The 15,169-nt window shown below is 41.2% G+C and overlaps 1 long non-coding RNA gene across 1 annotated transcript; it reads left to right on the forward strand.

Moving 5' to 3' along the window:
- The first annotated feature begins 1,989 nt into the window (after nucleotides 1-1,989).
- LOC138972350 (uncharacterized) lies at nucleotides 1,990-4,757 on the forward strand. Its single transcript, XR_011457571.1, has 3 exons — nucleotides 1,990-2,783; nucleotides 3,167-3,347; nucleotides 4,431-4,757. It is a non-coding gene; the product is annotated as an uncharacterized lncRNA (long non-coding RNA).
- Nucleotides 4,758-15,169: the final 10,412 nt, after the last annotated feature.

Consider the following 15,169-nt stretch of genomic DNA (forward strand, 5'->3'; position numbering starts at 1 on the left):
CTGCTCCTGCCCTAACTTTTGCTTTAACAACGTTGTACATACTAAGTATGGCTTGGTACATTTTACCTTTTATTCCTTTGCTTTGCAACACCTTCCACAGCTTTGTACGGTCTACTGAGTCGAAGGCCTTCTTGAAGTCAATAAAAGCAACGTATAGTTTTTTGTGTGACAGTAACTGTCTTTGTACCATAGCAAATAGAGTAAAAATATGATCGGTCGTACTGTACTTTTTACGAAAGCCAGCTTGACTTTCATTTAATAGGTTGTTGGATTCTACCCAACTTGTTAGTCTTTTGTTTATGATAAAGCTGTATAGTTTGCTGCAAATATTAAGTAATGATATGCCTCTATAATTGTCTGGATTGTTAATATCCCTTTTTTTATGAAGAGGGTGAATGATGGATTCAGACCAGTCTTCAGGATATGAACCTGATGTAAACAGTTTGTTGAAGAACCGGGCTAGAAATGGTACAACATGAAAAGCTGAATTTTTGAAAAGCTCACTAATAACACCATCTGGTCCTGCAGCTTTACCATTTTTTAATGCTCGTATGGCTTCGTAAACCTCTGTTTCTGTTATGTCATATTCCAGCATCTGGGTAGTCTCTAGTTCATTTTTCATCTACTACCTCTTGTGCTTCGTCAACAGTAGTATTGTTTGCGTCCGTTTCTGTGAATGTGTTGAATACATTGTAAAAGTGTTCATACCATTGTTCAGTTTCTATTGTGTTAGCATTAGTTGTTTTCCTTGATAAAGACCTTATGGTTCTCCAGAATGTTTTAGGATCTTTGCCACTTTTTTGCAACAGTTCAATTGTTGCTTGTCTGTGGGCAACTTTTTTGCATCTGTTAAGTTCGTTGTACTCATTTCTGTTTTGTGTGTACACAAGTTTGTCTAAATTACCGTTGTGGACATTTCGTAAGTCATGTCTTACAGCTTGCCTCTTCTCTTTGCATTCAAAATCAAACCATGCCTGTTTACGTTCTTTTCCTATTGTTATACTTTTTTTCATGCATTCGCCAGCTATAAGCAGTCCTTCTGTAAACTTTCTAATCGAGGCATTTACATCCATGTCTATTTTGCTTTCTGCTTCAATAAAACAGTGTTTTACCTCTTCAGAAATTACACATGCCATAAATTCTTCCCTTTTATCTGGGCACCAAACGAGTTTGTCAATTCTATACGTCCCTGGTTGTTTTCTATCCAACTCATGTATTTCACTTTGTATTTGAATGTAGCACTCGACAGGCATATGTTTTGACTCAATTTTTTCCGCTACGTGCACTCTGATGTGCAAATCAAGGAGGAGTCTGGAGACAATAATATAGTCAATCACACTACAACCCGAGGTGGATATATATGTGAACTTCCCACGCTCGTCACCCTGGCCACCGTTCAAAATTTTCAGATCGAACTGTTCGCAGACACTGAGTAAACATTTACCATATTCGTTCAGTTCTTTGTCTTTTGAGTTCCGTTTCACACAGTCTTTTTCTACGTAATCCTCGTGTATCGAAAAAATGTCGAGATTCTCATCGAGAAGTGTTTTGTGCACCGCATTTCTCGAACTTGTTCTGGCATTTAAATCACCAATTAATATAAAAGGGAGGTCACCACAGTCTTGTATAATATCCAACATGCACTGTTCAATGACAGCTATGCCATTCGAAATGTCCGTTTTTCTGTAATACACAGAATTGATTGGGGGCACGTACACACCCAATAAGATCACATCCTGGGGCCGGTTTCATATACCGCTCTTATCCTAACTTAGGAGCTCTTAAGGGGTCAAGATGGGGTTAAGAGCAAAGTTAAGATAGGTGCGTTTCACGGACCGCTCTTTGGCCAAAGAGCGCTCCTATGTCGCTCTTATGTTAGGACAGCCCCCCCCCTGCCCTAAGTTAGGTAAGAGCAGACAGAAGCGCCCCCAACTTGCAAGGGAGATAATTTTAATCCTAAAAATGGCGGCCGTAAATGGGACTGTGAGCCGACTCGACTCGTGCATCATTTTGCGATATAACATGCGCCATCAACACATTTTCGTCACCGCACGGATCCGCGGAATGCCCAAGACGATAAGGAGAGTGCCGCACGCTTTCATTTGTCAAAGCATGGACTCCTCTTTGAAATATGTTGACAAGAGTGTGGACGGTATGCAGTTTAGCACTTACAAGCACCCGCGAAGACTATGATTGCACCGTTTTCTGCGTGATTGATGTCTGTCAGTCCATGCACGGCGACATATTCTACATCAGCAAGGAAACGAGTCTTCGCTGCATTCACCGAATGTATATTCTGCCTTGCACGACGAGTGTGAACCCGACAGGAAGCGGCTAACCACACGTACTCGTGAGCAATTCCAGATCTAGCTTGTAGTGCACTTTTTCGGCGTGTTTGTGGTGCTGTTTACACACATTTTCGAACAATAGTCTATCAGTCAGTCAACGAAACAAAACAGCACGAGTATAATATCAACAAGGAAGGATGCCACGCCGTGACGGCTTCTACAGGCATTGAAGTAGTTGGTGACGAACATCTTTGGACCGTGTGTCGTGTTGTTCTATGGCCAGGGTGTGAAAAGGGTACCATGATTTTAAATGAGAGTTGGGTGTGTCCTGCAATCCAAGGACCTCTGGGCTTGTTCATATACGGTGACATTGGCTACATCTTGACACCCTGAATACTCACAGTCACACCCTATATCTACAGCAGTGCTCCAAGCAGGTTAACTCAACACGTGAACTAGACACGTCAGCATTGTTTCCTGTCATGATGAAAAAAGGTAAGGTTTGGAATAGATCTAAAGCATAATTGATCAAATGTTCCTTTCAAGGCATGCTACTTTTCAGATTGTGTTTGGGAATGTTGTTGCAGAAAATGTCAAGGTTATAAAACAGCTTGCATGAGAGAGAAAACATTAGAGCAGAAAACTGAAAAGGCATGTTTGAAACTTAAATGGGTTGTTATTGTTAATCAGCACCATATTATATATATACTGACTGTGCTCGTTGTAACTGTAAGTTTGACTTGGTAGCTGTGCTGACAGTGTTGTCTTAGTATCATCTGCACTGCAGATCTGTGCAGCGTATTCACCTGGTAATTGTAAATGCATACAAGCAAACAGCATTCAGCAAACACTCATAATTTTCTTTCGTGTATCACCAGAGAATAAACTTCATCACCGTCTGCATCGTCTGGCACCACCATGCTCTCCACCAGTGTCATCTTCTACCCGTGGACACTAGCATACAGTTACCAAAGCAAGGGCAGAGACAATGAGGAATGCCAATGAAAGCATAAGTCCTAGTGAACGTGGTGTGCAAGAAAAGACTGGACATCATTTCAGGTAAATATGTTATGCTTGTAATATGATACTCATTCAGTCATTGACAATTCTGTAGAACATTTGGAAAACAAAAGAAGAGGCGTTCTGGGATCACATACATAGTAGTAGTATGCATACACATTGAAAGAGATGTGTCAAAACGTATTGTTCTCACACACACACAAAAACTGGACAGTGAGTAAGAAGAATGCTGTTTCAGTGTTTGACTTCTTTTTTAAACTTTTATCTGAAACTTTGACTTTAAATTTTACTACTCTTTGATATATATCAACAAAACTGATTAACTAGTAATTTACTAGTACTAAAAACATGTATTTACGCTGTTAACGTGGGGGGGGGGGGGGGGGGTATTTTTTGTTTGGGGGAGGGGGGGGCCTAGATTGTGAGGAGAATAAAACATGCTCTGGGGGATTTCAAGAAATTGAGCTAATTTGTAATTCAGTTGGTTTGTTCCATTTCCTGATTTGTTAGCATTGTCTGATTCATTTTAAAGGACTGAGTCATTGCTGATATACAGAGCTTTCTTAACCCCTCTAAATTAACGCAAGACCTCGTGTTTTTTACTGCTGAAGCGATTGACACCTGCATCAGCAGTAATGGCAGAACACAAAGTACAAAAGTTAACCAAAGAAGACACCCTGTTCTGGACAGATAATTGATCTTCTTCACGTATGTAAACGTTGCCAAAGCGCTTTGAGCTGTGAAGATATTTTCATTATTATTATTATTGTGTCTATCCTGAACTTGAGTTGATTTTTAAATGGTACCTTGTGTTTTTTCGGATCAATTTTTGGGGCATCCTTTTTTGAGCAGCGGAAGAGTGTGCCACATTTCCAAGTGAAGTGCCTTTAATGGCGTGGAAAGTGTGAACAAAATGATTCGGGAGTGATTTTTTTTTAAAAGTACACAATTTGTACAGGTAAAATGGTTTGCTAAGTCAGTAAGTGTAGTATGAATAAGAGCAAGTTTTAGAATTACTCACTGTCTTCTCTTTTTCTTGTAAGATTATGTGGTGAAACTGCTCTGTTGCTAACATTTAATACAAGAAACCTTCTGCTCTTATGTTGCTGTTCCTTGTTCAAGGACCTCTACCCACACACTGATGCTGACACTCGTTGAGGGGCCAACTACCAACACTGATGATGATACTCGCTGAGGGGTCGACTACCAACACTGAGGCTGACACTCGCTGAGGGGCCAACTACCAACACTGATGGTGATACTCGCTGAGGGGTCGACTACCAACACTGTTGGTGATACTCGCTGAGGGGTCAACTACCAACACTGAGGCTGACACTCGCTGAGGGGCCGACTACCAACACTAAGGCTGACACTCGCTGAGGGGCCAACTACCAACGCTGATGCTGACACTCGCTGAGGGGCCAACTACCAACGCTGATGCTGACACTCGGTGAGGGGTCGACTACCAACACTAAGGCTGACACTCGCTGAGGGGCCAACTACCAACGCTGATGCTGACACTCGCAGAGGGGCCAACTACCAACACTGACCCTGATAGTTACTCTCTGAGGGGCCAACTACCAACACTGATACTGACGCTTTCTCAGGGGCCTACTACAAACACTGATGTTGACGCTTGCTCACGGGCCAACTACCAACACTGATGTTGACGCTTGCTCAGGGGCCAACTACCAACACTGATGTTGACGCTTGCTCAGGGGCCAACTACCAACACTGATGCTGACGCTTGCTCACGGGCCAACTACAAACACTGATGCTGACGCTTGCTCAGGGGCCAACTACCAACACTGTATGTAGTGGCCACTGTGTAACCTCCCTTGCACAAAACAACAAATTTTATATTTAAAATGGTTAAAGGAATTTTTTAAGCATTTGCATTAATTATGCTAGGAACAGTCTGCAGACACAGAAGTATATGTACAGTGGTTTTGTCAATATTAATTAGCAGTTAAAAGATGTCCAACATTCATATTCTATTTCTATACTACCTGTCAACAACAACAAACTAAGCAAACGCGTTTGAGGTCAGATCATTTTGATGAGGCCATTTATTGTAAAACCAATTATAAGACTGAAAAGGCCATTCATTGTCCTATGTTATTTAGAAAACAGATTTAGTTTACACGAGGTACTGTTTATAAAGTAGAAGCTACAAGACTAGCATCCCCAAAAATCAAATTCGCAAAATCAAGTTTAGCGCGTTAAAATCGACATACAATCAAAACTGCTGAAAGGAAACCCGTTGTGCATGTTATTAGAAAGAACAATTAAATATGCATCCAAACAGTCAGTTTAGTTTACATATCTTGTCTAACAATGGCGTAATGGCATGATGAACGGTATGTAATTCTTCTGAGAAGCCGTAAAATGCGGGTTCTGGGGCAATTTTAGTGGGTAATCAGAAGAAATCCAGCACATTTAATAAATTTCTCAATGCATTGCCTTCAAACGTCCGGTAATTTATGCTAAGACATGTCGTTAAGTACATCAAGTCATTCGAGAGATTAGGTTTGCTTTTATTTGACATGCCAGAAAGAGTCCTTAAAATAGTCGGTTGGTCTAAGCTGACTCATCAAACAAATTCAACTTCAAATAACAGATAAGCCAAATACTCAAATTTCATGTACATATTTTATCAGACATGGAATGGATGGTATGAGGATTTCAAAGCGAAAGTAATCTGTAAGAAGTGGACTATTTTCACAGCGCTGAGCACAAATAGCCCACATCAAGCTCACTGCTGAACATTTAACTGCTAGCTGCTGAGCAGGGCTTTTGAGAGAGCATTTCCCAAGAATGTTTGAACGCGTTTGAACAAGTGGTCTGAGCAGCCGTCGTTGATTATGAATTACATTTCAGTGTAATTTGAAGCTTTAATGTTTGTTTAAAGCCTGCATATTTAAAAAAAAATTCTGTTTTCTTTGGAAAAGGTACATCTTTATTTTTTTTAATTCTTTCTAACATGTCGCATAACAGCAGTACTAAGGTCTCAAATGACTTGACATTTTGTTTGTAATTCGGTACATCTGATTTGTTGCTTAATTAATTTATTTGATAATTGTCGGTAAAAATACCGGTTAACACCTCACAATCGCAAACCTGTTTAATGTTGTCTTTTCTAATTCATGACATGTGTGAGCACGAATCACCAAATATTTGAAGGCAATGCGTTAAAAAGTTGCAGAAATTCAAATGTATTGTTTTGTTTCATTACCCGCTAAAACGGCTTCAAAAACTGCCTTTTATGCCTACTGAGAGGATTACCACATATACCTACTGAGAGAATTAACACATACACCGCTCAGCATGGCATAGTAACAAAATTGACTGTTTCAGATGCACATTTGATTGCTCTGATTTTTTGTCGATTTTAACGCAGGAACCTTGATTTTTCAAATTTGATTTTTGGGGGTGCCTGTGTTGTAGGAATCACTGTATACACACTACCTCATGTGAACTCAAACAGCTTTTTGAATAAGGGCAATCAATACATGCCCTTTTCAGTCATATAATTTGTTTTACAATAGACTGCCTCATCAAAACATTCTGCCCTCATTCGCATCTCCCTAGTTCTTAAAAGAATCACGCTTTGGACTACACAGTCCTGATGATGTGGGTCGTGTACAATCCATACTTTCCAAAGAAGGATTAAAAGTAAAAAGTATGGGTCGTACACTACCCACGCCATCCAATTAGGAGTTTGCCGTCTCTTTGCATAGTATGGGTCATACATGACCTTCACCATCCCAAATAGAATACACAGCGTAAAATTCCTTACGGAATTCCATATGGGTCGTCCGCAACCCACATCATCCCGACTGAGTAGTTCAAATTACTTCGTTTGTGTTAAAAGATATTTTTTCAAAAGTTGTGCAATTGTACGTTTGTATGGTGATCGGAGATTACATGAAGTCTCAATTATTAATTTTGAATAGTTTCAGAGATATATATCCCTTACAGCAATGAAAAGTCGCTGCGATGTTGCTGCAATGTCGCTGCGAGGTCGCAGCGATCTAAACACATCACGGCAACTAGTCGCAGATGGTCACGACTACCCACGATGTTGACACGAGCCTCCCAACAAGGACGCAGCTACCCACAACCTTGGCGCAAGCCTCGCGACAACATTGCAGATAGCTGCAACCTTGGCGTGAGCCTCGCGACAACATCGCGGGTAGCTGCACCCTTGGTGCAAGCCTCATCGCGGGTCGCTGCGAGCCTCGCAACAACATCAAAGTTAGCTGCGACCTTGGCGCGAGTCTCGCAACAACATCGCAGGTAGCTGCGACTTTGGCGCGATTACATGGCTGTTAGCTGCGACCTTGGTGCAAGCTTCCCAACAACATTACAGCTAGCCGCGACCTTAGGGCCATGACATTGTCCAAATATAGTGAGCAGAGTGCTTTCCCTCAGTCAGCCATATTGAAATAGCTAGCCCCGGATGAAGGTATGTGCATGCAGGTCTCTGCATTATGAAAAATATTTGCAAATTTCTTGAGCATTAATGATGATTTTTCTCTGTAAAGTCTAAGGTTAAGTTCTGGTCTGTAGTAATTTAATAACAAAAAAGTTTACAGGTCTGAACTGTTAACTACAGGGATGTTAAATTAGAATCTAACCAGCTGCTCCATCCTAAAATAATAATAATCATGATCATGTACTGAAAAAAATATTCTATCAACAAGAAATGTAGTGTGCATGAAAGATGTTAGTTTAATCGATCAAGTATGAAAAAGACAAAATAAACCCCTGACAAATGTCAAAGTAGTTGAAGCATTAAAAAAGTGTATGGAATTAGCAAAGTCATGCAGTTCTCAACTGACATACCTGCTAGCTGCATATGTACCACCACTTCAGTGAATGAATTTTTAATTTCAAACCTGGTTAAGAATTGACTAATCATAGGCACATAGCAGGAAGCTCGCGGGAAGCTTGTGGCAAGTGCACTAGGACATCGCGGCTATTCGTGACTAAGTCGCAACATACTTGTAGGAGGGGTCTAGGACATCGCAGCTAGTCGCGACTAAGTCGCAACATACTTGTGGGAGGGGTCTAGGACATCGCAGCTAGTCGCGACCAGGTCGTGGCAAGCTCGCGGGTAGGTTGCAGCTAGCCGCGACTTGAGAGGATAAGCTCAAAAACAAAAACAAAAGTAATCTACAAATGTTGACTTTGTGGGTACATGTACAACATTTATGAATACTGGAAAATGTGTATCTTTTCAATTTGTTTTCTTATAGTCTGTTAGAGATTATCCTCTCAAACAAAATATCTATCAGAATGTCTAAAACATTTCTGCAAAAGTTTAAATCATTCCGATGAATAGTTTGGAATCTATCTTGTCATCCGTGAACTAACCTGTTTTGATTGAACGCTTTGCCATTTAATAAGTGATTTGATAGATGTTGCTTTTTGGGTCCAGCGGACCATATAGGCCAAATCAGGACCCCGCCATTTAATAATTTTTACTACAGACAATCTAAGAGGAAAAACAATTTTGGACCATATATTATCATTCTACGTACATTGAAGCTAATGCACATCAAATTTTAACACAAACTGTTCTGTTTCATGAATGTTATGGTCAAATGACTTGAAGAGAAAAAACGGTGTATTTTATGGTAGCTTCTGCCCTCAACTTCTGTTGGAATATGCACCATTTTGATCACTGTGTCCATTGACTTTTGGTATTCAGTGTATTCAATTACGATGAAATTCATAGCCTCGTTGATTTTCGGGCTGGTGTTGCTGATGATGTCGAGTTGAAAAAAAAAAAAATTTCCATGTAAAATTATTAATTCAGTGACCTGCGTAAAAAGAGAGGGGATAGTGCGATATGACGATTTTCTTATATTTGATTTTGACTCCAACCTTGTTCAACACACAGTAACTAGTAATTCTGAATCATACACACTTTGAAGGCAAACTTAACCAGGTTTTATGTGATATTTTTAGTTTCATGAATACCGGCACGGTTGGCCTAGTGGTAAGGCGTCCGCCCCGTGATCGGGAGGTCGTGGGTTCGAACCCCGGCCGGGTCATACCTAAGACTTTAAAATTGGCAATCTAGTGGCTGCTTCGCCTGGCGTCTGGCATTATGGGGTTAGTGCTAGGACTGGTTGGTCCGGTGTCAGAATAATGTGACTGGGTGAGACATGAAGCCTGTGCTGCGACTTCTGTCTTGTGTGTGGCGCACTATATATGTCAAAGCAGCACCGCCCTGATATGGCCCTTCGTGGTCGGCTGGGCGTTAAGCAAACAAGCACAACAAGTTTCATGAATATTTCACGATATTAATGTAGCAACAGCAACAAAAACATGCTAGAAGTTGACAATGTTACACTGATAGACCACGATGCTAAATTAAGTTGGTGTTGTTTTTCTTTCTCATTTTATTTTGCATCTGCCCACAAAAAGCAGTAGAGTTCCTTTCGCAGCATTTCAGTGATATGTTTATTATAAATTAAAAACCTTCAAACAAAGCTTATTGCACCCATTTTTGTACCCTAACTAAAGCATTAGTTTCCGTGTTCATTCATTCAAACGTTCTGTGACATTTAAGGCAAAATAAATGATTTGGCTTTCTCCCCGTATGTAAAAGTTGTCAAATTGTGCCTATTCTGAATTTTCTTCAATGTATTATTGGTGCCTAACGTTTTTCTAGGGTCGATTTCTGGGGTACAGTGGAACCTCCCTTTTAAGACCTCAAAAAATCTGAGAAAATCAGGTCTTTAAAAAGAGGGAGTCTTAAAATGGGTCCCGCAGTGGGGCACTGCGGTTATGAAATTAAAGGCCCCTCCTGTTTTTGGAACCGCAGGAGCTTTCTAGTTTGCTGTTAGGTGGATTTTTGGTTCCTCTTTCCTGTCATGCTCTCTTTTTCTTCATGAATTCTTTTCTTTTTTCTGCCTTCTTGCTCATTCACCTGTATTTTTTCCAAAAATCTCTTCTCTTGCCGCTTGTCTCGCGATTCATGTATAGTTTAATCTGTTAGTGTTCTGATGTAAGTCCAGCAGTAGATAGGTTAAGCCTATTTTAACATACTGGAAACTGGTAATCTTCCAGTAGGTATTAATTTAGTTTTACTAAAGCCTGCTGGGACACAAGTAATGGGTTAGTGCATTTGTAAACAGGAATCGCTTGACAAGTGGCCCCCTTCATCCCCCCCTTCCTCGTCCTGATATGGCTCTGCGTAGTCGGCTGGACGTTAAGCAACAAATAAACAAACAAACAAACAATCTTAAAATGGGGGTAATTTTGTGAACAGAAAGTCTGAAAAATCAATGCCTTAACAAGGAGGGAGTCTTCAATTAGGGGGGTCTTAAAAGGGTGGTTCCACTATTAAATCTTTGATTCCAAAAGTGTGCGAGATAGCCCACTCGATGGCCTTTAATGACAAAGAAAGTTTGAATGAATTGACACGGGAATGATTTTTCTAGTAGGGGTACGAAAATGGGTGCAACAATTTTTTGGCAGAGTGTATATGCAATGGCCATAGTATTACCTACCTTGCATGAACAAGATCAAGGTTGATCAGACAATTGTGTTTGTAACTTTGTCTCACATAGCCATAAATGATAAACAAGCTGGTAGCTGTTTCCCAAACCAATATAAAAAGAAACAATAAGTAAAAGAAAATATCTTAACTCACAGTCACCCCATGAATTTGGAGCAACAGGCCCAAGAATAATGTTTTTTAATAATACTAATTCTTTTTAAACATTGTTCTATAACAAGCAAAAACTATCAAACATATTAGGAAATGATTTTACAGGTTGAACTTTTTTCATGTAAAAACAAAATACATACCTTATGCTTTAAATATTAATGTACATGTCTACTATCTGATACTGTATCGCATTAACTTCAAACAGCCTGACTCAATGTGCATTGTGAAATTGTGCAAGTAAACATTTTGACATGGTGCTTATTTTTTAAAGACACAATCTTTCCGGTTCAAAGAATTGTTCTCATCATCACAGATCTGGACTGTCTTTTGCATGGATTGATGGAATAAGACAAGTCTTACACTTGGACAAACACTGGTGTGGGGGGGGGGGGGGGGGAGGATGCCTTTTAAAATTATCTCTTTCAAATAAAGAATATGTTTGTATTCTATTTTAAGGTTTTACATGGCCATCCTCTGTGTATCAGATACAGCTCTCTTTAAAAATATCCTTGTTAAGCAAACTATCTTGTCAACCACCCCATGTACATAATGGGATTCAAAATCCGGTATTTATGGCGTTAATGGCTATCTGGAAAGTATGAAAGTAAAAATCATTACTTTTAGGTACATGTCTAAAGGCAGTTTTGATTGATTAAATTTTGGATGATCACAGGTGTCAGTGACTGAATGTAATCCACAAAAACCTCCTAGTCTGCAATTATCCAATGTACAAATATAAACGTATTCGTGTTGGTGTTTATGATGCTTTACAGTGTAAGGAAGGTATGTAAAAGGTAACCAGAAAAAGGTCAAACAATGTAACCCTGCTATTTCTCGTGTTAAGTTGTGGTGAAAATCGATGCATCGCATTGAAATAAAGACAGATGTGAATGATCAGAAGATTTTAATGACGTTTTGTTGGGTTCCATGCTTGCTGTTGGCATTTGCAAACTGCTTGTAGATAAAAGTCTGTGTGTGTGCTTGTATGTCTGTGTCAAGATATGAACACGCTTATAACACAAACAATGCTTTCTCACTGAAATGACCATCGGTAGGATGCTGACCAATGCTCTCTCTCTCTCTCTCTCTCTCTCTCTCTCTCTCTCTCTCTCTCTCTCTCTCTCTCTCTCTCTCTCTCTCTCTTCAAAGTATGACTGATCTACCACGGCTGATTAATGCAGAGTCAATGTCTTCACGAGTACAGAAAATAATTCATATCAAAGCAAAAACAAAAACACCCACACATATTTTGACACCCAGTCTTTGATTTTCTGAATGAAATACACTTTCCTTTCATTTACGTCACAATTGCATGACAAAGACGCAAGATAAGTTTAACAACTTTGACCTGACAACACACACCGAAAACAAAATACAGTCGCAAAATACCCCTCCCTATCTGAATCTGTCAGCAATGCCTCACGCAGATCGATACAAGGTGCAGATCAAGCAAACACACACACACTCGCACACACACGCACATAATGTTGTCTTAACCGGATCACTATATATTTGGGGGACATAAACTTCAGCCTATGCATGACCCTTCCGAGTGGCAACTGTTGTAGATCAAATGGAATGACGTTTGTGCAATTTCGAAACAAAGTTTCCAAATTCGGCTATTGTCTCAACAGAACAAGGTTTGACATTTAGCGGTAGCAATATTTACCTGATTTAAACCCTCCAGACTTTTACCTTTTGGATTGTCTGGATGTCTGAGTATACACAAACACCCCCCTTCACTCCATAGATCATCGGTGACCTAAAGAAAGCAGTTGCAGCAAAGCTTTCGTGCCACTGACAATTTCGGAGGCGTAATTTGAAACACATTTTGGATAAAAGGTAAATTCTGATCATAATACCTAGAGACTCGAAACTGTGTAGAATGGTCGTGGATGAACTAAAGTGTATGCACAACAACTATGAACATATTTGCTAAACTCAAATGACTGAGAAAAAAACAAACTTCATTGTACAGTTACACTTTCGCAATGCCGCGCAAAATTCATTAATGACAGGAACGCATTCATCCATTGGAAATGCCCTGTTCCTGCTTGTTATTGAGCACTATATTCAAATAACTGACTGTCTAATATTGATTCATGTATACTATATGTCATTCAATTTATCCCAAATGTAACAATCTTGAGTGCTGAAATCGGGTATAGTTCGGTTACTGAACAATTCAAACCTCGTACTGTTGAGTCGATCCCCGAATTTGGCAACCGTTTTTGAAAATGCACAAAAGTCAGACCATTTAATCTATAAATGTGTCAATTTGTACAAGGGTCATGCATACGATGAAGTTTTTGCACACCATATATCAAGTGATTCGGTTTGCAGATGTAGAAGTTATTAACAATTTTGAGGTCGAGAAAATTCATTGCGGACGATTTCAAGGACGTCGTTCAGATCTAGATCTATGTACTGTACCATGCAAGGCTCGTGTTTTATTCGTTTCGTGACGAGCTAGAAAAACTAGCCTCCACGATCGCGTTGCTTTCGTTGACATCCGCAAGGAGGGTTATTATTTCTCTCTCTGTAAATTTGTCCTTACGTTGTTTGGATCCATCTGGTGTCGTCTGCTTTTCGTCTGCTTTCGCCGGATGTTGTGACTTTCAATCGGACGTGACGCAACCAATCTTATACGCAACTAAAAAATGTCGCTTTGCTACTCTTAGCAAAGAGTGACCCCTGAGATGGTTCATGAAACGAGTCGTTCCTAACTTTCGTCCCACTCTCAGCTAAGAGATCTTAAGGCCCTATTCCTAGGAACGCCTAAGAGCGCGTATATGAAACTGGCCCCTGGTCTGTGGCCAAGAGACTATTCGACAACTTTAGAATCATCATGTTGTCGTATTCTGTTTCTATTCTAGTCACAAAGCGGGACAGTTCTTTTCTGACAAGCAGAGCAGTTCCTCCGGAAAGGCGTGCAGTTACACTATCTGACAGCTTTATGCCTGGGGATACAAATACTTCATGAGTCGGGAATATCAAAGTCGGAAAAGTTATTGAAAAAGTTTCCACGAGTAGCACAAAATCAAATGTTGATAGATATGAACCTATATCTGGATCATAGAGGCGTTTTAGACCTTCAAGATTATACGTCAAGAAACTTACGGTTTTAGTCGAATGGAGTTGATTAACAGGGGCCCGGCCGACATCCTATCTAGCGCCTTCGCCTTCGTCTGTGACCCTATTGGTAACCGTGGGTACTGGCGTCGTGCTGTGGACCCCACAGTCAGCAAGAGTCATCTGGCGCTTGTCCATTCCCTCCCTCACAGTCTGAGCTCGTGCTCGAGTGAGGGGGCGCTTGTCAGGCACCTCAGCGATGACGTCGTTCTCCTATGCATTGTGTTGTGTCGCGGGTGACACCTCTGTTGCTTGTGCAGTGGTGACCGTGGCGCCTTGTATGGAGAGCTCTAAAGCTCGCAGGTTTCCCTCCTGTACGTCGTCAGACTCGTCTCCACGAGTCTCCACCAGGGCTGCTGATCCGGACGGATCTCCTGCTTCCACTGTATCCCCGTTGACCTCCTCAGTAGGCCCCCCACCAGCCGGCATCTCTAGGCTGTGCGGTGAAGCGTCGTCTGGGTTGGCCTTGGTCTCCTGCTGCTGGGCCGCTGCCTGGTGTGTGTCGTCGGTAGCTTTACTGGTAGCTGGCGCGTTCCCTGGCTGACTGTCTTCGTCTGGGCTGCTGTATGTTTTTCTAGCTGTGGTCTCGTCTTCCATCTGGTAGTCTCGGGGTGCTGTAGTTCGTGGGTCGGCCTTTCCTGTCTCTGGGTACCGTGTATTCTCGCGTGATGCTGCGGAGTAAGTCTTTGAGTTGGGGGCGCTTTGTGGGATCCTCCGTGCCTCGGGCTGTTGGCGATGCAAGTAGGCGTCCCAATCTTGGTAAGAGCTCCTGTCATACCAATCATGGTTCCAGTCGTTGGTGTTGTAAGGGTCTGCATTGTACTGGTGGCTGTGGGAGTCCCCAAACGTTCCACTTTGATAGCGCTGCTCTGTTGAGTACTGTGTCGGCACTGCATCTGTATCATAGCGATTCGTGTGTTCATCCGACTCTTGGTAGGATCTCCTGTCATACCATGCTTGGTTAGTGTTCTTGGGATTGTAGTCCTCAGCTGTGTTGTGGCGGTTGTAAGAGTCCCTGCGGGATCTGCTATGTGAGCGCTGA

This window comes from Littorina saxatilis, linkage group LG8, assembly GCF_037325665.1.
Source record: "Littorina saxatilis isolate snail1 linkage group LG8, US_GU_Lsax_2.0, whole genome shotgun sequence".
In the NCBI taxonomy this organism is placed as follows: Eukaryota; Metazoa; Mollusca; class Gastropoda; order Littorinimorpha; family Littorinidae; genus Littorina; species Littorina saxatilis.